We start from the raw sequence: 24,483 nt of genomic DNA on the forward strand, positions 1-24,483 counted from the left end.
CCTAAATGTGACTCCAGACCCACAGCAACGTGGTTGACTCTTAACTGCCCCCTGAAAAGGCCTAGCAGGGCACTCAGTTGTACCAAACCGCTACAACAAAGTCAGCCCTGTGGGAGTACCTTCACCACACGGACTGTAGTTGTCCAAGAAGGCGGCTGACCACCACCTTCTCAACTAGGGATGGGGAATAAATGCCGGCCTTGCCAGCGAGGCCGACAGAATTTGAACGAATAAAAAAAGTACCCACAAGTCATTCTTGTGCAACATGCCCTGGAAAATAGCACAATTTAGCTCATTTTGTCAATTTATGATCAATACATTTTTTGGATATTAAGGGAATCAAGAGATATCATCATCATCATAAGTAGTCCCTCAAAATCGAGGAAGACTTACTTCCACTCTAAAAGTGAGTTCTTAGGTGACTGAACAGTCCAATACGGGAATTACAGTCTCTGTCACAGGTGGGACAGACAGCCGTTGAAGGAAAGGGTGGGTGGGGAGTCTGGTTTGCCGGACGCTCCTTCCGCTGCCTGCGGTTGTTTTCTGCATGCTCTCAGCGATGACACTCGAGATGCTCAGTGCCCTCCTGGATGCTCTTCTTCCACTTAGGGCGGTCTTTGGCCAGGGAATCCCAGGTGTCTATGGAAACCTGTTCAACCTTCAGGCCAGATCTAAGACCATCCCAACCTCTGTCATCGATCTACAGTACACGAACGACGCATGTGTCTGCGTACATTCAGAAACTGAACCCCAAGTCATTGTCAGCGTCTTCACTGAGGCCTACGGAAGCATGGGCCTTACACTAAACATCTATAAGAGATATGGAGATAGGGCAGAAAGGTGGAGCTGAGCTCGAAGATCGGCCATGATCTTGTTGAATGGTGGAGCAGGCTCAAAGGGCCAAATGGCCGACTCCTGCTCCTATTTCTCATGATGCACTTCAGAAGTGTTCCAGCTAAGCCTTGTCTTCAAGCCTCATGGTCCAATCTCCTTTACATCACTGTATCAAAATGCTTTGCTGAAATCTGAGTGAACACCATCCGCTGAATAATGTACAGGACTCACCATAAGTCTGAATGGGAATACCCCAAAAACACACAAGCACTTAAAACCAATGTTTAAAAAAAAACACAAATATAAAATTAATCAAAATGGAATTTAATCAAAACAAAAATGACCTTTTGTGAAAAATAAATGTAACTTCATTAAAGGGTCTAAAAGTAAACATACCTTATTTAACAGGATTTTAAATGTTTAACTTGTTGAAAAAAATGTATTTTTCTTTTTATTATATGCAGACTATAGATATACTCTCAATGTAGTCACTGTATAGTTGCAGAAGATGGAGACTTGTTTACCGAATGTACTGTCAATAAGGTTTACACTGTGTATATACATGCTGGCACCACTAGAGTGTGCAACTGGTGGAGACAAGGGGCTCCTGCCCTGGTGGCAGGGGCTGTATAAAAGGTGAGCCACCATGCGGCTGCCTCACTCTGGAATTACGAATAAAGGACCAAGGTCACTACAGTTTGAGTACAACACATTGCCTCGTGGAGTCATTCACAGGTACATTACAGACATAATATTTCTGTCCTTTAAAAGTCTTACGCATGCTTTTATCAGTCATAAGTATTTCAAGGGCATTCGCTGAGCAGAAGTTGGGCCAATAGCCCAAATCTCCGCCCGCGAAGGCCCTTTACCTTTGGATGTGTGCGATCTGTCAAGAGGATTTTTGACAGATTGCAAGTTCCGGGTTTATGTGCATGCATTTTGCATGTCTTCACCTGGAACATGCAGGACATCTCAGGGTGGGTGATCACCTCGTACAAACCTGTAGGGACAGCGAATTCAGTGCCATTGTGTTTTATATTCCCAGCAGTTTTTATCTCCTTATCTATTTTGGCTCTCCTGACAAGTTTTTTCGACTCCCTAAACTTATTTGTATACTCAGTCCTGTCCTTTAGTCCGTGTGTGGATTTATACTTTCGGAAAAGCTTCCTTTTTAATCCTTGACACCTTTTCTTGTGAGCCACATTGCTTTCATTTATTCTCTGTTGCAGCATCGCAGAGGGACAATGCACAGGTCTCTACCAATCAATCGCCTATTTTCCAACGCACAGGCATGCTCCTGTTGTACTCGGACTTTCTGCATTACAACTGCAATAACTTGTAGTTAAAGCGTGTCTTTTAACAACAGCAACAACAAAAACTTGTATTTATATAGTGCCTTTAACATAGTGAAATATCCCCAGCCAAAGCTGGAATTGGTCAGCAGAGAAGCAGAAAGAGAATTTGGAAGACAGAGGAAATAAGGGCTGGAAAATAGACAACAGGGGAGTTTGGCAATACTAAATGGCATATACTCCAATGCAATGAGTATAGGGAATAAGGCAGATGAAGTGGGAGCACAGATTGACACTTGGGAGTACGATATTATCGCTATTATTGAGAAACGGCTGAAAGAAGGGCAGAAATGGCAGCTCAACATTCCTGGTTACAGGGTTTTCAGACGAAATAGAGAGGGGGGTAGAAAAGAAGGGGGGGTCGCAGTATTGATTAAAGACACAATTACAGCTGTGAGAAGGCATGATATGTTGGAGCGGTCATCAAACAAGGCCATATGGGTTGAATTAAAGAACAAAAAAAGGGGCTATCACATTACTGGGAGTGTACTATAGACCCCCAAGCAGTCAGAGGGAGATAGAAGAACAAATATATGGTCAAATTGCAGCAAAGTGCAAAAATTATAGAGCTGTAATAGTGGGGGATTTCAACTACCCTAATATTAACTCGGAAAAAGCAATGTGAATGGTATAGAGGGTGTGGAATTCCTAAAATGCATTCAGGAGAACTTCTTTAGCCATCATGTAACAAGCCCAACAATGGAGGGGGCAGTTCTGGACTTGGTTTTCGGAAGTGAAGAAGGGTAGGTGGAAGGGGTATCAGTGGGAGAGCATTTTGGTGCTAATAATCATAATTCAGCAAGAATTAAGGTAGTTATGGAAAAGGACAAAGGGGGATCAGGAATAAAAGTTCTCAATTGGGGTAAAGTCAATTTTGCTGAGTTGAGATGGCATTTGGCCAAAGTGGATTGGAAATGGTTACTTGATGATAAATCAGTGTCAGAGCAGTGGGAGGTATTCAAGGAGGAGATCCTCAGGGTACAGAGCAAGTATAAGAACATAAGAACATAAGAACATAAGAACACCAGAACTAGGAACAGAAGTAGGCCATATGACCCCTCGAGCCTGCACCGCATTCAATAAGAGCATGGCTGATCTGATCATGGACTCAGCTCCATCTCCCTGCCCGCTCCCCAAAACCCCTTCTCCCCTTATCATTTAAGAAACTGTCTGTTTCTGCCTTAAACTTATTCAATGTTCCAGCTTCCACAGCTCTCTGAGGCAGCGAATTCCACAGATTACAACCCTCTGAGAGAAGAAATGTCTCCTCATCTCTGTTTTAAATGGGCGGCCCCTTATTCTAAGATCATGCCCTCGAGTTCTAGTCTCCCCCATCAGTGGAAACATCCTCTCTGCATCCACCTTGTCAAGCCCCCTCATAATCTTATACATTTCGATAAGATCACCTCTTATTCTTCTGAATCCCAATGAGTAGAGGCCCAACCTACTTAACCTTTCCTCATAAGTCAATCCCCTCATCTTCGGAATCAACCTAGTGAACCTCCTCTGAACTGCCTCCAAACCAAGTCTATCATTTCATAAATATGGAAACCAAAACTGCACGCAATATTCCATGTTTGGCCTCACCAATACCCTGTGTAGCTGTAGCAAGACTTCCCTGCTTTTATACTCCATCCCCTTTGCAATAAAGGCCAAGATTCAATTGGCCTTCCTGATCACTTGCTGTACCTGCATACTATCCTTTTGTGTTTCATGCACAAGTACCCCCAGGTCCCGCTGCACTGCAGCACTTTGCAATCTTTCTCCATTTAAATACTAACTTGTTCTTTGATTTTTTCTGCCAAAGTGCATTACCTCGCACTTTCCAACATTATACTCCATCTGCCAAATTTTTGCCCACTCACTTAGCTTGTCTATGTCCTTTTGCAAATTTTTTGTGTCCTCCTCATACATTGCTTTTCGTCCCATTTTTGTATAGTTTGCAAAACTGGCTACGTTACACTCAGTCCCTTCTTCTAAGTCATTAATATAGATTGTAAATAGTTGGGGTCCCAGCACTGATCCCTGCGGTAGCCCACTAGTTACTGGTTGCCAACCAGAGAATGTACCATTTATCCTGACTCTCTGTTTTCTGTTAGTTCGCCAATTCTCTATCCATGCTAATATATTACCCCCAACCCTGTGAACTTTTATCTTGTGCAGTAACCTTTTATGTGGCACCTTGTCAAATGCCTTCTGGAAGTCCAAATACACCACATCCACTGGTTCCCCTTTATCCACCCTGTTTGTTACATCCTCAAAGAACTGCAGCAAATTTGTCAAACATGACTTCCCCTTCATAAATCCATGCTGACTCTGCCTGACTGAATTTTGCTTTTCCAAATGTCCTGCTACTGCTTCTTTAATAATGGACTTTAACATTTTCCCAACCACAGATGTTATGCTAACTGGTCTATAGTTTCCTGCTTTTTGTCTGCCTCCTTTTTTAAATTATGTTCCCTTAAAAAATAAGGATGGGGCTAACAAATCTACAGCCCCCCTGGATGTCAAGGGACATACAGGGTAAGATAAAGAAAAAAAGGGAGGCTTATGTCAGATACCAGCAGAATTCAACACTGCAGGAAATCTAGAGGAATATAAGATATAAAAACGATATCAGCAAAACAAAGAGAGAGCATGAAAGAATATTGACAAGTAAAATTAGTAAAAACCCAAAAATGTTTTATAAATACATTAAGAGCAAAAGGATAACTGGAGAAAGACTGGGGCATATTAGAGACCATAAAGGAAATCTGTGTGTGGAGGCGGAAGACATGGATAGGATTCTTAATGAATACTTTGCATCCGTTTTCACAAAAGAGAGGGGTGATTCAGATTTTGCAATGAGGGAGAAGTGTGCAATCTTAGACAAGATAAACATTGTGAGAGAAAAAGTATTAAGGAGCTTAGCAGCTTTGAAAGTGGATAAATCTCCTGGCCCAGATGAAATGTATCCCATACTGTTAAGAGAAGCAAAAGAGAAAATAGCAGAGGCTCTGATCATCATTTTCCAATCTGCTTTGGCTACTGGTGTGGTCCCAGAGGACTGGCAGACTGCTAATGTCTTACCTTTGTTTTAAAAGGGAGAAAGGGATAAATCTAGTAATTACAGGCCAGTCAGTCTAACCTCGGTGGTGGGAAAATTATTGGAAAAATCATGAGGGACAGGATAAATCTTCATTTGGAAAGACATGGATTAATCAAATACAGTCAGCATGGATTTATCAAGGGAAGGTCATGTCTGATGAACTTGATTTAATTTTTTGCGGAGGTAACCAGGAGGGTCGATGAGGGCAGTGCGTATGATGTAGTGTATATGGATTTTAGCAAAGCTTTTGATAAGGTCTCACATGGCAGACTGGTCACGAAAGTGATAGCCCATGGGATCCAGGTCAAAGTGCAAGTTAGATCCAAAATTGGCTCAGAGGCAGGAAGCAAAGGATAATGGTTGATTGGTGTTTTTGTATCCAGTGGGGTTCCGCAGGGTTCAGTGCTGCGTCCCTTGCTCTTTGTGGTATATATCAATGACTTGGACTTAAATGTTGGGGGTATGATTAAGAAGTTTGTAGATGACACTAAAATAGACTGTGTCATTGATAATGCTACGGACTGCAGGAAGATATCAATGTACTGGTCAGGTGGGCAGAACTGTGGCAAATGGAATTTAATCCGGATAAGTGTGAGGTAATGCATTTGTAGAGGTCTAACAAGCCAAGGAATACACATTAAATGGTACGACTGAAAAGTGTTGAGGAACAAAGGGACCTTGGAGTGCAGGTCCACAGATTCCTGAAGGTAGCAGGCCAGGTAGATAAGGTGGTTAAGATGGCATATGGAATATTTACCTTTATTAGTCGAGGCATAGAATACAAGAGCAAGGAGGTGATGCTTGAATTGGATAAAACACTGGTTAAGCCGCAGCTGGAGTACTGTGTGCAGTTCTGGTCACCGTATTACAGGAAAGATGTGATTGCACTGGAAAGGGTGCAGAGGAGATTTACAAGAATGTTGCCTGGACTGGAGAATTTTGGCTATGAGGAAAGATTGGAGATGATGGGTCTCTTTTCTTTGGATGAGAGAATGCTTGGGGAGACCTGATTGAGGTGCATAAAATTATGAGGGGCCTGGATAGAGTGGATAGGAAGGATCTATTTCCCTGGGCAGAGGGGTCAATAACAATGGGGCATTTAGGAGAGGATTTGAGGAGATATGAGGGGAAATTTATTCACCAGAGGGTGGTGGGGATCTGGAACCCACTGCCTTAAAGGGTGGTAGAGACAGGAACCCTCACCACATTTAAAAGATACTTGGATATGCAGTTGAAGTGCCGTAGCCTACAGGGTTACGGACCAAGAGCTGAAAAGTGGGAATAGGCTGGACAGCTCTTGGTTGGCCGGCATGGACACGATGGGCCGAAATGACCTCCTTCCATGCTGTAAATTTCAATGATTCTAAAATGCTTCACAGGAGTATTATAAGATAAAAAATTTGACACTGAGCCACATAAGTAGATATTAGCGCAGGTGACCAAAAGCTTATTCAAAGAGGTAGGTTTTAATGAGCATCCTGAAGGAGGAAAGAGAAGTAGAGAGGCAGAGAGGATTAGGCAGAGAGTTCCAGACCTTGGGGTCTAGCAACAGAAGGCACGGCCACCAATGGTTGAGCGATTATAATCAGGGATGCTCAGGAGGGCAGAATTAGAGAGGCGGAGTAGTTTAGGCAGGGAGTTTCAGAGTTTGGAGCCTAGCCAAAAGAAGACTGAGGTGGTGCCATTTACAAATGAGAACCCCATAAGCTTATGAGAAATCTACAAATTAAATATTCCCATGTTGAAAATTAATTAGAAGTCCATTAAACATTATGTGATTAAGCATTTGAAATAAAAATGAAATATTTTCAAGAATAATAAAAATATTTTATTCCAACGCAAAATTTACATGAATTGATTTTAAATCTGTTAAAAATTTTAATCATTAAGAATGTTTTAATTTACACTTATTTTAACCCTTACGCTGATTAAAGCAGGCCCTATACTTGCTTTCCCAAGGTGTAAGGGTTTCATGGGCATTCGCTATGCAGTAAGTCATGTATGTAACCTTCAAGTAATTGTAACCTTCGTGTAACAACACTGCATATTGCACACACCTAAGAAATGCATACCTTGACCACAGGGGGTGAACTTGTGGGAGACACTCCTCACCTAGTCATCCAGGTATATAAAGGGAGGTCCCACGCAGAGTCATCACTTCTTGGTCCTGTGAATAAAGGGTCAGATCACAGAGTGACCTTGTCTGCAGAATGTGCCTCGTGTGAATTCATAGTAGTGTGTAAGGACACAACATTTGGCGACGAGAAACGGGAATCAACGACTCACGAGAATGGCCACCGGTAGCACAGAGGAACAGTACTGTGTTGGTGAGGACTGGGATGATTTTGTTGATAGGCTCCAGCAGAGTTTTGTCACGAAGGATTGGTTGCGAGATGCAGCGGCCGACAAGCGAAGGGCGCATCTACTGACCAGCTGTGGACCTAAGACTTATGCACTGATGAAAGACCTGCTCGCATCCGAGAAGTCGGCGGACAAAACTTTTGAGGAGCTCAGCAAACTGATCAGTGAGCACCTCAAACAGGCGAGCAGTACACACATGGCCCGACACCGATTCTATACGCACCGACGTCGGGAAGGGCAGAGCATACCGGACTTTGTTGCGGACCTTCGGTGCTTGGCCAGCCTCTGTAAGTGTACAGACGCCTGCAGGGGGGAGATGTTATGGGATTTCTTCATTGAGGGCATTGGATTTTTAGAAAGCTAATTGAGACCAAGTACTTGACCTTGGAAGCAGCGGCATGGATGACTCAAACCTTCATGGCGGAGGAGGAGGAAACAAAAATAATATATGCGCGCAACTCTGCTTCCAACGTGGCGATGGAGCAGGGAGTTAACATTGTAAACGCGACTCAGAACCCCGCAGGCAGGCAAGGGCAACTCGACACCAACCAGCAGTAACAGACACTAGAGTGGCACCTCAACAGAGACAATGGCAGGTTGAACGGACATTTACACCATCATAAGAGACAATACATCCCGGGATGGAGCCATTGACACCCACTAACAGAGTGCTCAAGAGTAATCAAAGAGATAATCAGAGAGGAATGCCTGGTAACAGCTATTTTGTTCACAATAATCTCAGCTCATGCTGGAGGTGCGGGGGCAGATACGCTGCAAAAACCTGCAGGTTTCAACAATTCATCTGCAGAAATTGTAACTTCAGTGGACATTTAGCCAGAATATGCAGGAAGACGCAGCGAGGCTAATTTATGAGGCAGATGAACCACAAGAGAGGTCTGCAAGGCAGGATTATGCTTGGGACACAGCAATGAGCGCCGAAGTTCAGCAGGTCCAGGTGGCAAACATCCACAGCTTATATACAAACACGTCACCCATGATGATGAAAGTACTATTAAACGGCATCCCGGTACGCATGGAGCTGGACACAGGTGCCAGCCAGTCACTTATGAGTATCCAACAATTCGAAAATCTGTGGCCACTCAGAGCTAGCAGATCCAAACTAGAACGCATTGACACCCAATTACGGACGTACACCAAAGAGATCATCCCAGTGCTAGGCAGTGCAATGTTGGTGGTCACACATAATGGATCAGAGAACCGGCTGTCACTCTGGATTGTCCCGGGAAATGGTCTTGTACTTTTGAGGAGGAGCTGGCTAGCCGAGATGAACTGGAAATGGGGGGATGTACATGCCATTTCATCTGTGGAGCGAAGTTCATGCTCACAGGTCCTACAGAAATTTGAGTCACTATTTCAACCTGGTGTCAGGACTTTCAAAGGTACCAAAGTAGTGATACGCATCACCCCAGACGCCAGATCAGTGCATCATAAAGCCAGAGCTGTGCCGTATGTGATGCGGGAGAAAATTGAGAGTGAGTTGGACAGTTTGCTAAGAGAGGGCATAATATTGCCCGTTGAATTCAGCGACTGGGCAATCCACATCATCCCTGTCCTAAAAACGGATGGCTCGGTCAGGATCTGTGGCGAATACAAGGCCACTATCAACCGAGTGTCACTACAAGACCAATACCCGCTTCTGAGAGCAGAGGATCTTTTTGCCACGCGAGCAGGCGGCAAGCTGTTCACCAAGTTCGACCTCACTTCAGCCGACATGACCCAGGAACTGGCTGAAGAATCCAAGCTACTGACCACCATCACCATGCACAAGGGGCTGTTTGTCTACAACAGGTGTCTGTTTGGCATTCGTTCAGCAGCCGCTATCTTTCAACGGAACATGGAAAGCCTGCTCAAAGCCATCCCTGGAACAATCGTATTTCAGGACAACATCCTTATAACGGGTCGAGACACCGAGGAACTCCTCCACAACCTGGAGGAGGTGCTACGCCGACTGGACCGGGTAGGCCTGTGACTAAAGAAGTCCAAGTGTGTGTTTTTGGTCCCAGAGGTCGAGTTTTTCAGCAGGAGGGTTGCCGCAGATGGGATCCAGCCTACCGAATCGAAAACGGAGGCGATTCGTCGTGCGCCCAGGCCCGGCAACACATCGGAGTTGCGTTCATTTCTGGGACTCTTGAATTATTTCGGGAACTTTCTGCTGAACCTAAGCACATTGTTGGAGCCGCTACACGTGCTCCTGCGTAAGGGTTGTGATTGGTTTTGGGAGGTCTGTCAGGAATGGGCTTTCAATCGGGCGTGGAACTTGCTTTGTTCTAATAAGTTATTGACCCTGTATGACACCAGTAAGAAATTGGTTTTGACATGTGATGCATCATCCTATGGGGTTAGTTGCATGTTGCAGCAGAGTAATGATGAAGGCCAACTGCAACCTATGGCTTATGCCTCCAGGTCGCTCTCCCAAGCAGAAAAGGGATATGGAATGGTTGAAAAGGAAGCACTCACATGTGTCTACGGGGTGAAAAAGATGCACCAGTACCTTTTTGGCAGAAGGTTCGATTTAGAAACGGACCACAAGCCGTTAACATTCCTGTTGTCAGACAGCAAAGCTGTCAATGCCAATGCGTCAGCTCAGATACAGCGATGGGCTCTCACGCTCGCTGCGTATGACTACACCATATGGCACCGGCCAGGCACCGAAAATTGCGCTGGCATGCTCAGCAGGCTTCCACTGGCCACCACTGAGGGGGCAGCGGAGCAAAGCGCTGAGATGGTCATGGCTGTCAATGCTTTTGACAGCGCAGGCTCCATCATCACAGCCCGCCAGATCAAAATCTGGACCAACAGAGATCCCCTCCAATCCTTGATTAAGAAATGTGTTCTGATTGGGGATTGGGTGCCCGCACACGGAGCATGCCCTGAGGTGGTCAGACCGTTTCACAGAAGGATGGATGACCTCTCCTTCCAAGCCTACTGTCTACTATGGGGCAGCTGGGTAGTCATGCCCCAGAAGGGAAGGGAAGCATTCATCAGGGAACTCCACAGTGAGCACCCATTGTGCTAATGAAGGCCATTGTCCGGTCACATGTATGGTAGCAAGGAATTGACTCAGACCTGGAACACTGTGTTCGCAGGTGCACAACGTGTGCCCAGCTGGGCAATACCCCCAGGGATGCCCCACTCAGCCTGTGGCCCTGGCCCACCAAGCCATAGTCACGTATTCACGTCGACTACGCGGGCCCATTCATGGGAAAAATGTTCCTGATTGTTGTTGATGCATACTCGAAATGGATCGAGTGCATCATATTGAATTCGTGCACGACATCCACCACGGTGGAGAGTCTGCGTGTGGTCTTTGCGACTCACGGCTTGCCGGACATCCTAGTTAGCTACAACGGCCCGTGCTTCACTAGCTGTGAATTCCGGGAGTTCATGTCGGGTAATGGCATCAAACATGTCAGGACAGCACCGTTCAAGCCGGCTTCCAATGGCCAGGTGGAACGTGCGGTCCAAATCATAAAACAAGGCATGCTCCGGATTCAAGGACGCTCCCTTCAATGCCGCCTCCTGCTGGTCTATAGGACCCGGCCGCATTCGCTCATGGGAGTCCCGCCCTCGGAACTACTCATGAAACATACACTTAAAACTCGGCTGTCCCTCATTCATCCAGTCCTGTCAGACATTGTTGAGGGCAAGCGCCAGTCCCAAAATGAGTGCCATGACCATAACTCAAAGAGGCGATGTATAGAAATCGATGACCCTGTATTTGTTCTTAATCACGTTTTGGGACCCAAGTGGCTTGAGGGTACTGTAATTGGTAAAGAGATGAATAGGGTCATAGTGGTCAGGCTTAACAATGGGCAGATATGCCGCAAGCATCTGGACCAAGTAAAAAAAAAGGTTCATCATGGACACTGAGAAACCTGAGGAAGATCATGAGATGCTGCCCGCACCACCACCAGTGAACGAGCAGCATGCACAGTCCCTGCGGCCAGCCTGGACAAGCCAGAATCACCACAGGTGACAGAGACACATGCCAAGGCTCAACAACCAGAGCCCCAACTTCAGCGCTCCACGAGAGAGCGCTGTCCGCCCGAAAGATTTAATCTTTGACCACATAAGACGTTGGGGGTAAGGTGATGTCATCCCTGGAATCACCCGAGTGAACCTTCTCTGAACTGCCTCCAAAGCAAGTATATCCTTTCGTAAATATGGAAACCAAAACTGCACGCAGTATTCCAGGTGTGGCCTCACCAATACCCTATATAACTGTAGCAAGACTTCCCTGCTTTTATACTCCATCCCCTTTGCAATAAAGGCGAAGATTCCATTAGCCTACCTGGTCACTTGCTGTACCTATATACTAACTTGATTTCAACACTGGGAGGAATGTAGGGACTGGACACAACAAGATGGTTTCGGAACTACTCGGAACTCCTACAAGGCAAGCAAGCCCCAGGTGGGCAGAGGATACCCTCAAAGCCTCCTTGATAAAGCGCAACATCCCTACCGACACCTGTGAGTCCCTGGCCAAAGACCGCCCTAAGTGGAGGAAGTGCATCCGGGAGGGCGCTGAGCACCTCGAGTCTTGTCGCCGAAAGCATGCGGAAAGCAAGCGCAGGCAGCGGAAGGATGCATTGGGTGCAATCGCTGATCCAGGCACGCAATGCACTCAGGGGTATGGTAGCATAGTGGCTATGTTACTGGGCTAGTAATTCTCAGGCCTGGATTAATGATTGGGGGATGGAAGTTCAAATCCCACCATATGCAGTTGCAAAATTTAACTTCAATTAATTACACAAATCTGGAAAAATAACTCCTGGATTACCATATAATACCTATCTGATTCACTAATGTCCTATAGGGAAGGGAAATCTGCTGCCCTTCCCCAATCTGGCTGATATGTGACTCCAGACCCACAGCAATGTGGTTGACTCTTAACTGCTCTGTGAATTGACCAAACAAGCCATTCAGTTGCATATCACCACTTTTTAAAAGGGCGATTCGGGATGGGCAATAAATGCTGGCCTTGCCAGAGACGCCCACATCCCGTGAATGAACAAAAAAAAAGGCTGAACATGTGGGAATTGGGTTGTCAGAAATTTGTTTACATTTTAATTTTGTGAGGAATTGGATTTTATTTTTTATCTATGAGTTCTGATTCTCCATGCACTTCAGCAGTCGGTTGCATAACCAATCTTTGGGGTATTACATTCCAACGTGTGAGACAGCAAAAAATATAAATCTCAGTTCGAAAAAGTTCCCTCAGTAATTGCATAAATATTAATTCAAACTGAGCCAAATGTAATTTCTTAGAACTTTATATTTTTACTCACCAAAGGACCTTTTAACATTTTATATTATAATATGACTCGCTTCCTGTAGAATGCTCAATTATCTTGAGATGTTCATGATGAATTTAGTGCTACAGCAACAACATTAACAGCAACTTGCATTTCTATAGCATCTTTAATGTAGTAAAATGGCCCAAGGTGCTTCATAGTAGCGTTATCAAACAAAATTTTACACTGAACCCAATAGGGAGATATTAGTGCAGATGACCAAAAGCTTGGTCAAAGATGTAGTTCTTAATGGAGGAGAGAGAAGTAGAGAGGCAAAGAGGTTTAGGGAGGGAATTCCAGAGTTTAAGGCCCAGGCAGCCTAAGGTATGGCCACCAATGGTGGAGTGATTAAAATCTGGGACATGCAAGGGCAGAACTGGAGGAGCCTAGAGATCAGGGCGGGTTGTTAGGCTGGAGGAGGTTACAGAGATAGGGAGGGGTGAGGCTATGGAGGGATTTGAAAAAAAGAATGAGAGTTTTTTAATAGAGGCGTTGCCAGACCGGGAACTAATTTAGGTCAGCGAGCACAGAGATGGATGAACGGGACTTGGTGCAAGTAAGGACACGTACGTCAGAGATTTGGATGACCTCAAGTTTATGAAGCATAGAAAATGGGAGGTGTCATGTATGTACTTTTGGGATCACTAGCCACTAGATGGCGTCACTGTTGAAGGCCATTGGGCTGCACGCACGTGTGTGCAGCCCAAGTATAAAAGGCCAGCCATTTTGTATATTAGCCACTTTGAGCCTTAATAAAGCAGAGCCGAGGTCATACCTCTTGGAGTTAAACAGTACTGATATCTAACAGTTATTGCATACACAACAGGAGGAGAGCATTGGAATAGTCAAGTCTAGAGGTAACAAAGGCATGGATGAAGGTTTCAACAACAGATGAGCTGAGGCAAGAGTGGAGTCGGGCGATGTTCTGTCGATGGAAATAGGCGGCCTTAGTGATGGCATGGCGATGTGATACAACAGCGTAACACCTTCGGCCTGGACTCGTTGTGAAGCAGCACACAACCACCACCTCCATCTCCTTAATCCCTGGCTGACATTACAGAGCTTGCCCATGGCTAATTGAAACAAACCAGTACCATAAAATTTGAGTGTGGTGCTCACCTTCAAAACCAGAGCGAGAGAGAGAGAGAGAACAGGGTCACATGTGTGCTATTGCCTCTTTGTGGTACTTTATGCACAGCTCCTCAGTGAGGTTCTTGTACGAGCTGTGCTGCCTACATAATCTCCGGATGGGGCATGATCTGGTGAGCTGCAGCCTCCTTAACTGCAAATATAAAGGCAAAATACTGCGGATGCTGGAATCTGGAATAAAAAACAGAAAATGCTGGAAATCTCAGCAGGTCAGGCAGCATCTGTGGAGAGGAAGCAGAGTTAACGTTTCGGGTCGATGACCAAACTCTAGAGAATATAGGCCTAGTCTACTCAATCTCTCCTCATTGGACAATCCCCCATCCAGGAATTAGTCTGGTGAACCTTCGTTGCACTCCCTCAATGACGAAGGGTCATCGACCCGAAACGTTAACTCTGCTTTCTCTCCATAGATGTTGCCTGATGTAAGGAGTGGTTTGCGGGGGGTCAGCTTTCCCTTCTGACCTTATATGAGCGGTTCCGAATCGCTCCCACACCCTTGGTTCTAGACACTGGAATTATGAAGGGACTGTGACAGACTTGGACAGAAAATCGGTTTCAAGGTAGGAAGCAGGTATGGCTTTATTGTGTTTAAAAAGATGTAAAAAGGCACACCTTTAATAACACACACGGAATATTAATACCAATAAACACTGAGGGGTGCAACACATTGAATAAAATGTCAAATTACAGCCTGTGGGGAAAAGAATACAGCTTAAACTCTAAATGGGGTAAAGAGGAGAATGCAGATACATTTATACAAGTTATCCCAGCCTCCCCGCCTCCCAATTCCCCTAACTAACTAAGTTATAGCTCTGGGGTTTCAGGGGCCATGCTCACCAATCCCCTTTTGACAGTCCCAACTCCGGGGTTCGCCTTAGTTGTCCACGTTGTGTAGTCTGTACCCCTTGGTAGCATAGGACCAGCTTGTAGAGTGGAAAATCTTCGGTTTTTCTTCGGCTTTGTCGGGTTGGTTCCGGTTGACTGTTTGGTTGGTCGCGATGGCCCGCAACTTTCTGATAGTTGTTTTGAAAGCCTGTTTGCTGTCGTGGTGCTGTCCTTCTGGGTTTTAGAGATTTCTTTCGCCGATGTTTCGGGGTCTCACTTTTTGAGGCTGGTGTTGAACTTATGCAACGAGACTGCTAACTTAATAGTGTCTCAAGAAGCACACCTAACTGCCAGAACAGGCCTTCAATTATACTAAAACAGGCTTCCTTATCTTCCATCAAATCAGTTCTTGGGCTTTGTTTAAACTGTTCTGTCCATTGATTTTCAAATGTCTCCTTTATCAGTGTTTTTGGTGGGCTCGTCAGCAGTAACTCGATTAGGGTGTGATGATGTGCTATCACTGGTTTTGCATTGTTTTAGGATTGTCCAGTTTCCTGGCCACCTAGTTGGACCCATGATTTCCACTGTGCTTGATTGGGTAATTTGATTATCTCTTAGGGGGTGAATTGGTGTTGCATAGCTCCCCGCAGACAGTCTGGGATCCTTAATACACGAATTTGCTTCACAGAGGTTAGCCCTACCTCCTGTATTCGGTAACTCTTTTTCGCAGCCAAAATGTTGTAGAATCTTAAAATTGATATGCTCCTTCCCATAGATGTTTAGGGGATGTCAGGCTTCTGTAATTTAGGTCCATTTTGAATTCCCTTTCCTATGAGTCCAAACACTGGGGGGTGGGGGGGGGGGTCTCCATGAATGCATCCCTTTTTAACCCCCTGCAGGCTTCGTCTGCCCCTTTAAACTAATTTTAAAAGTCCAGAAAGGGGTTCTTCTCCTCTGCAGGGGAAAGGTACCAGGAATCTTTGCGAAATATTGGTAAATTCTATACTGACCTGCTGAGATTTTCAGCACTTTGTGTTTTTTAACTTCTTAAATGCTGCCTGACGAACCTTCACTCCATCTTACGCCATGATACCGGTGTACAAGAGTACGCCCACGGAGGTCGGCATTACACTGTTTCTCTCGGGTGTCGACACCTCTTCTGCTGAAGTTCTGATAGACAAACAGCAGAACCCCACCAAAGAAATTCACCCCCATTAACTACTCCAGTTTCCAAGACGACATTCTTACATTTGCAAGATTCAATACTTCCTTCCGCACTAATAAATTAGTTAATTAGCACCACACCGCTGTTTCTGCATCAAAAATTGTTTCGAATTACATCATTGCTTTGCTGCATGACTATCTTCACTTGCTTTGCGAACAGACTTTGAAACGCGGGGAGTCATTTTTAGCAGCACCACATCATTGACAGACGATGGCTCGTGAATTCTTGGGTTGTTTTGCACTTTAGGCTGGTTCCTGGGAAAATGTACCTGTGATTTTTTTGCTTCATATTCTGAAAGGTCTACCTTTGAATTACTGAGAGCCCAGTGTGGGGCCATCATATAACATTCAGGGCTACCCCTTTGTAATAAAGGAGTCATGTAATATTACAATCACATCACCACCTGCAGGCCCAGTAATTTTCAAATCTGGTGACTATTTACTGTTTTTAATATATAATGGATAAATATAGATTGATTAATAAGGATTTCATATTAATCTGTCAAGCACTTATATATAATAATACAGCATAATTATTACACTTAGATGAACAAAAGAATAAGAACATATGAATTAGAAGCAGGAGCAGGCCATTCATACCTCGAGCCTACTCCACCATTCAATGAGATTATGGCTGATCTCTCTCAACACTTTCCTGCACGATCCCATAACACTTGATTCCCTTAATGTCCAAAATCTATTGATCTCTGTCCTGAATATACTGAATGACTGAGCATCCACAGCCTTCTGGGGTAGAGAATGCCAAAGATTCACCACCCTCTGAGTGAAGAAATTTCTCCTCATCTCAGTCCTAAATGGCCGACCCCTTATCCTCAGACTGTGACCCCTAGACTCTCAGCCAGGGGAAACATCCTCCCTGCATCTACCCTGTCAAGCCCTGTGAGAATGTTGTATATTTCAAAGAGAAAATCTCTCATTCTTCTAAACTCTAGAGAATATAGGCCCAGTCTACTCAATCTCTCCTCATAGGACAATCCCCCCACACCCATCCAGGAATTAGTCTGGTGAACCTTTGTTGCACTCCCTCTATGACAACTATATCCTTCCTCATTTCATCAGTTGTTCCAGAAATCTTATTAAAGATCTAATTTCCTTAAGCAGAGAATCATACAGCCATTTTGTACATCATGTCTGTACTAGCTCTTTGAAAGAGCTATCCAATTAGTCCCAGCTCCTGTTCTATCCCCATAGCCCTGCAGATTTCTCCGTTTCAACAATATATCCAATTCCCTTTTGAAAGTTACTATTGAATCTGGTTCCACCACCCATCCCGGAACAGCATTCCAAATCATTACAACTCACTGCATAGAACAAATTCCCCCTTTTCCTCCCTAGATTTTTTGCCAATGATCTTAAACTTGTGTCCTCTGGGGGTAACTGGCCCTCCTGCCAATGGAAAGAGTTTATTTTTATTTACTCTATCAAAACGCCTGATAATGTTGAATTCCTCAATTAAATTACTCCTTGAAATTCTCTGCTCTGAGGAGCACAATCCCAGCCTCTCCAGTCTATCCACGTAACTGAAGTCTCCTGGTACCATTCTAATAAATCTCTCCTGCACCCTCTCGAAGGCCTCGACATCTTTCCTAATGTGTGGTGCCCAGAATTGAACACAATACTCCATCTGGCACCAAACTCCTGTTTTATGAAGGTTTTGCATAATGTCCTTGCTTTTGGTCTCTATTGCTATATTTATGAAGTCGAGGATCGTATATGCTTCATTAACAGCGTTCTCAAATTGCCTTGCCACATTCAAAGATTTGTGTATGCGAACTCCCAGGTCTCTCTGTTCCTGTGCCCACTTTAAAATTGTACCATTTAATTTACATTGCCTTACAAAATGCATAAGTTCGCATTTCCTTTCATTAAATTTCATCTGCCATGTGCTGCCCATTTCATCATATTGTCTATAGTCTGCTTCTATCCTCGTCACTGCTAACTACATTTCCAAGCTATGTGTCATCTGTAAACTGTAATATAGAGCTCCACCTAGTGGACTACTGTGGTAATGCAACTGCTGCTGTAAATACAATTAAAGTCACATGATGTAATGGAGCCATCGTGTGTATGAGTGTGCTTTAGTGATGTCATAAGAATATATCACATCAGCGAATGAGGATGGAATAATTGGACTCCCTAGCTGAAATTTTTGTTGGTGGATAATTCAGCCAACCGACAGAGACACTTTGAGAGGTTATTTGTTTTGAACAACAGCTAAAAATCCGAGGTAAATTACAAGCACACTTGGCTGAACTGAAGAGTCTAAATGGCCGTGCCTATGGGAATAATAGGGCGATTGGGTGAGTTCCGTCGTGAGCGAGAGACTTTCAGAGTGTATGTGGAGTGGCTAGAAATGTTTTCATTGCAAATAGTATCATCGAAGCCCCCGATGAAGAAAAGCGTAACCGTGTGGTTTTGGAAAAAAAACGGGCTATTTTCTTCACTGAAATAGGCCACGAGGTGTATGAAAACTTGAAAAATGTGCTTATTCCCGTCAAGCCGAAGGACACGCCAGTGACGGAGATTCTAACAGAACTACCATCCTGAACCCTGGAAATTGCTGAAAGTTATCGTTTTGGAACACGGGATCAATTACATGACGAAACTATCAGTGAATACATTGTAGCTTTAAAAAAGCTATCCATTCACTGTGATTTTGGAAACTTTCAGGACCAAGCATTGAGCGACCGCTTTGTTTGTAGGATGAAAAATGAAACAATCAGAAGAAAGTTGTTGACAACCTCTAGTTTGACTTTTGCTTTAGCTCGTCAGACAGCTATGTTGATGGATATGGCCGAACAATACTCCCAAGAATTTTGCACCATTTCCAATCATTAGCCAATCGGGGTGAATCGCCTGCAGGTTAGAAGCAAAAGGCAGTTGGGCCCCAAGGTCTCAGCAATTGGAAATGGTAATAGAGCATTGAAGTCATGCTATCAGTGTCTGGGCCAACACCTCGCTCAAAGTTGTTCATATGTGAAGGTAGAGTGTATCTTCTGCAAGAAAATTAGGCATCTTGCAAAGGCATGTCGACTGAAGAGTAAACCGATGTTCAATGCTAGAAGTAGAAATCACCAGAGACTACATAGTTTCGAACAGAAGCAACAGGATGAGGAAGTTCTGAAGATACACGTCATCAGGAACAGAAAGGTACCTAATAACAATTCACAAAGTATCGTCATCCAAGTTGACATTGCAGGAAGCAGGATACCCAGGGAAATCGACACTGGTGCATTCATGAGCATGTAAGGGGTGGTTTGCGGGGGGTCAGCTTTCCCTTCTGACCTTATATGAACGGTTCCGAATCGCTCCCACACCCTTGGTTCTAGACACTGGAATTATGAAGGGACTGTGTCAGACTTGGACAGACAATCGGTTTCAAGGTAGGAAGCAGGTATGGCTTTATTGTGTTTAAAAAGAAGTAAATGCACACCTTTAATAACACACACAGACCAATACATACTGAAGGGTACAACACATTGACTAAAATGTCAAATTATAGCCTGTGGGGAAAAGAATACAGCTTAAACTCTAAATGGGGTAAAGAGGAGAATGCAGATACATTTACACAAGTTATCCCAGCCTCCCCCCTCCCAATTCCCCTAACTAACTAAGTTATAGCTCTGGGGGTTCAGGGGCTATGCTCACCAATCCCTTTAGACAGTTGCCGGTGAATCGCCGTTTTGGGGTTCGCTGCACTTGGCCTTCTAGGCGAGCCATACCCCGGACGGAGGAGAGGACTTCGGACTGCGTAGTCTTCGGTTGGGGTGCGTCCGTTGATGTGGTAAGTTGCGTTTTGGATGTATGGGGTAAGTACCCACTTTCTTTGGTTGGGAATAGTTTTAGTTCGTCCCTTTTGGTAATTTCTCCCCCCATTGGGTCGTTCAGAAGTAGATTGTAGAGCGGTTGTCAATTTGGTTGCTGACAACCTTCCGTTTCGTGGGCCTCGTGCTCGGTCAGTTCCTGATCAGTTCTGGTAGTTTCCTTCAGTATTCCATTTCTTCACTGTAGAGCAAGCAGGCTGCTTGTCTGTGTCTGTGTTCCAGTCTGTGTTCTGCTAGCTTTATGTTCTGCTTCTCTCCTGTGTTCTGCTAGTTTCTGAGTTCTGCTAGTTTCCTTGTTCTGCTAGTCTTTCCTTGTAAAACTGGGGGATAGATATATCCCCCAAAAAAAGGCTCCATTATCTCCCATCAAATCTCTTGGGCTCTGTTTAAACTGTTCTGTCCATTGATGTTCAAATGTCTCCTTTGTCAGCAGTAACTCGATTAGGGTGTGAGAATGTGCTATCACTGGTTTTGCATTGTTTTAGGATTGTCCAGTTTCTTGACCATGATTTCCATTGTGCTTGATTGGGTAATTCGATTATCTCTTCGGGGGTGAATAGCCTGGGGTCTTTAATACACGAATTTGCTTCAGACGTTGGCCCCACCTCCTGTATTTGTTAACTCTTTTTCGCAGCCAAAATGTTGTAGAATCTTAAAATTGATATGTTCCTTCCCATAAATGTTTAGGGGATCTCAAGCTTCTGTAATTTAGGTCCATTTTGAATTCCCTTTCCTATGAGTCCAAACACTGGGGGGGGGGGGTCTCCATGAATGCATCCCCTTTTATCCCCCGCAGGCTTCGTCTGCCCCTTTAAACTAATTTTAAAAGCCCAGAAAGGGATTCTTCTCCTCTGTAGGGGAAAGGTACCTGGAATCTTTGCGAGATATTGGTAAATTCTACAAGCATAGAACCGGAATCGCTACAACTCAACAAGTTGGCTGATTTTCCAATGGAGAAATCAAAGATAGAGCTGCGAGGCTCCTCAGGAGAGCAAATCCCTGTGCTAGGATGTATCATCATACCGGTGAAATACAAGGATCAATTTCAGACTTTGCCTGTCTTAGTAGTGGCAGGAGACAAGCCTGGCTTAATAGGTAGAAATTGGTAGGGATCACTGAAACTGGATTGAAATTAGATTTTTCGTGTTGAAACGAGATTTGCATCGAAGGATGATGTCAACAAAAAATATCTGAAGGTGTTCTGTGAAAAAGGCTGTCCGATCCAAGGCTTCAAGGTGAGACTCAGAGTACAGAAGGACGCTAGACCAGTTTACTACAAGCCACGTCCCGTACCATATGCACTCAAGGAGAAAGTTGAGCAAGAACTCAAAAGCCTAGAAACTGAGAATATTTTTTCTAAGAATAATCTATGTAATTGGGCTACAATTGTTATGTTTGCAACACTATGTAACCAGCATTCTACCGCCACCAGAGGGCACATCTGTTGGAGTCCCAAGGGATGCAAGCAGGCCTCCCATACTATACCTGACTCTGAAGTTAGAAATAAGAGACTTAGGTCACACTTACTCATGTCTACAGTACTCAGTCACATTGCTGTATTCGAGACATAACAACTGGCGACGCGGTAACGAACGATAACGCGAAAATGCAGAGAACTGTTGGTATCCTGGAGAAAATCTCAGAAGGTGATGATTGGGAGGCCATCATGGAGCGAATCGACCAATACTTCGTGGCCAACGAGCTGGAAGGGTGTGTGAACGCTGCCAAACGAAGGGTGATCCTCCTCACCGTCTGCAGGGCAACAACCTATGGCCTCATGAAGAATCTTTTTGCTCCGGTGAAACAAACAACCAAATCATATGAAGAACTGTGTACGCTGGTCTGGGAGCACCTAAATCTGAAGGAGAACATTCTGATGGCAAGGTATCGATTTTGCACATGTCAAAGGACTGAAGGCCAGGAAGTGGCGAGCTACGTTGCCGAACTAAGGTGCCTTGCAGGACATTGCGAATTCGATGGATTCCTGGAGCAAATGCTACGAGACTTCTTTGTGTTTCACATTGGCCATCAGGTTATCCTTCGCAAACTATTGACTGTTGAAACACCGAACCTGAGCAAAGCCATAACGATAGCCCAGGCATTTATGTCCACCAGCGATAACACCAAACAAATTTTGCAGCATAAAGATGTTTCGGCAAGTACTGTATACAAAGTAACATCATTTTCAGGCAGGAATGCACAAGGCAGAACGTACATTCCTGCAGCTGCATGACCTCAGATGACTCAGAGTCCGCCATCAAGCGTTAATGCGAGACAATTGACGCCTTATTGGCGCTGCGGAGGTGATCATCGAGCCCAACAATGCCGCTTCAAACACTATGTGTGCAAAGGCTGTGAACAACAGGACACCTCCGGCGAAGGTGCAAACGAGCTGCAAACCCTGCAAACCACCACATTGCAGAGGAAGACCGATCCATGGCGGATCAAACTGAACTCGAGACTGGATCCGAGGAGGCAGAAGTGTACAGGGTACACACCTTCACCACGAAATGTCCACCAATCATGTTAAAAGTTGAACTGAATGGAATTCCAGTATTCATGGAATTGGACACGGGTGTTAGTCAGCCCATCGTGAGCAAAAAGGCCTTCGACAGGCTGTGGAGCAACAAGGCACACAGGCCCAAGCTGAGCCCTATTCATACCATTTGTGAACTTACAGTAAAGAGCTGATCCCTGTAATTTGCAGCACAGCAGTAAAAGTCTCCTTACGATGGAGCAGCGCAAAAACTACCACTATGGATTGTACCAGGAGATGGCCACACACTATTCGGCAGAAGCTGGCCAGGAAAAATCTGCTGGAACTGGGACAACATCCGATAGCTTTTGTCCGTAGATGCCGCCTCATGTGTCCAGGTTCTGAGCAAATTTCCATCCTTGTTTGAGCCAGGCATCGGAGGTTTCTCAGTGGCGAAGGTGCAGATCCACTTGATTCCCGGTATATTGTGTATGGAGAAAGAGTCAGACCGAACACAGTGAGCTCAAAATAAAGTGTGACCTTAGTCTTTTATTGCAGGTCTCCAGAGTGCCTCTGCAACCTGTGAAGCGTTCTTAAGTACCTGTGCTCCCAAGGGGTTATGGGATCCCTTGGGACTCTGTGGGATTAGCCCTCTGGTGGCTGTACAGAGTAAATAGAAGTCTACATATATAACAACATTCCCCCCCAAAGTCAATAGTGTAACTATTTACAATGTGAGTCGATCTGGGGCCCTTCTTGCCCTGGTTGATCATGTCGTTGTGTGAAAGCTGGTGTTGTTGAATCATTTATTGGGCTCTCGCTGGGCTGCTGTGCAGCTGGCCTTGCTGGACTGCCTGGTGTGTTGGGCCCTGCTGGGCTGCTGTGGATGATGGGTTCTGCGTCGTGGTCAACCGTGGTGCCGGTTGCCACTGGTGTGTATGTTGGGGGATTAAAAAAGGTAGGGTCCAAAAAAGGTGGTTTGCTCAGGGTAGTCCGTGAATCTGAGTTTGATTTGGTACAAGTATTTTCGGTGAATGAGTCCATTTGAAACTTTAACCCAAAACACCCTGTTCCCCTCTTTTGGCCACTACAGTGCCGGGCAGCCACTTGGGACCTTGTCCATAATTCAGTACAAATACAGGATCATTGACTTCAATCTCGCATGACACATTTGCGTTATCATGGTATGCACTTTGTTGAAGCCGCCTGCTCTCTACCTGTTCATGTAGATCAGGGTGAACTAACAAGACCCTTGTCTTAAGTGCACTTTTCATGAGCAGTTCAGCAGGTGGGATCCCAGTGATTGAGTGGGGTCTCGTGCGGTAGCTAAGCAGGACTCGGGACAGGCGAGTCTGCAGCGAACCTTCAGTTACCCACTTCAAGCCTTGCTTGATGGTTTGCACTGCTCTCTCTGCCTGACCGTTGGACGCTGGTTTAAATGGGGCAGATGTGACATGGTTGATCTCGTCACGGGATGAATTCATTGAGCTCAGCACTGGTAAAACATGGCCTGTTGTCGCTCACCAGGACATCGGGTAAGCCATGAGTGGCAAACATGGCCTGCAGGCTTTCAGTGGTGGCAGCGGACGTGCTAGCCGACATTATCTCACATTCAATCCACTTGGAGTACGCGTCTACAACCAAAAGGAACATTTTACCCAAGAACGGGCCTGCATAGTCGACGTGTACTCTAGACCACGGTTTGGAGGGCCAAGACCATAAACTTAGCTGCGCCTCCCTGGGTACATTGCTTAACTGCGAGCATGTATTACATCTGTGAATGCAGGACTCTAAGTCCGCAATGATACCGGGCCACCACACGTGGGATCTGGCTACCGCTTTCATCATTACGATGCCTGGGTGGGTACTGTGGAGATCATTGATGAATGTGTCTCTGCCCTTCTTGGGGACCACTACTCGATTGCCCAACAGAAGGCAGTCTGCCTGTATAGACATTTCATATTTGCGCCGCTGGAACGGCTTTATCTCTTCCTGCATTTCCACTGGGACACTG

Source organism: Pristiophorus japonicus, chromosome 5 (genome assembly GCF_044704955.1).
Source record: "Pristiophorus japonicus isolate sPriJap1 chromosome 5, sPriJap1.hap1, whole genome shotgun sequence".
In the NCBI taxonomy this organism is placed as follows: Eukaryota; Metazoa; Chordata; class Chondrichthyes; family Pristiophoridae; genus Pristiophorus; species Pristiophorus japonicus.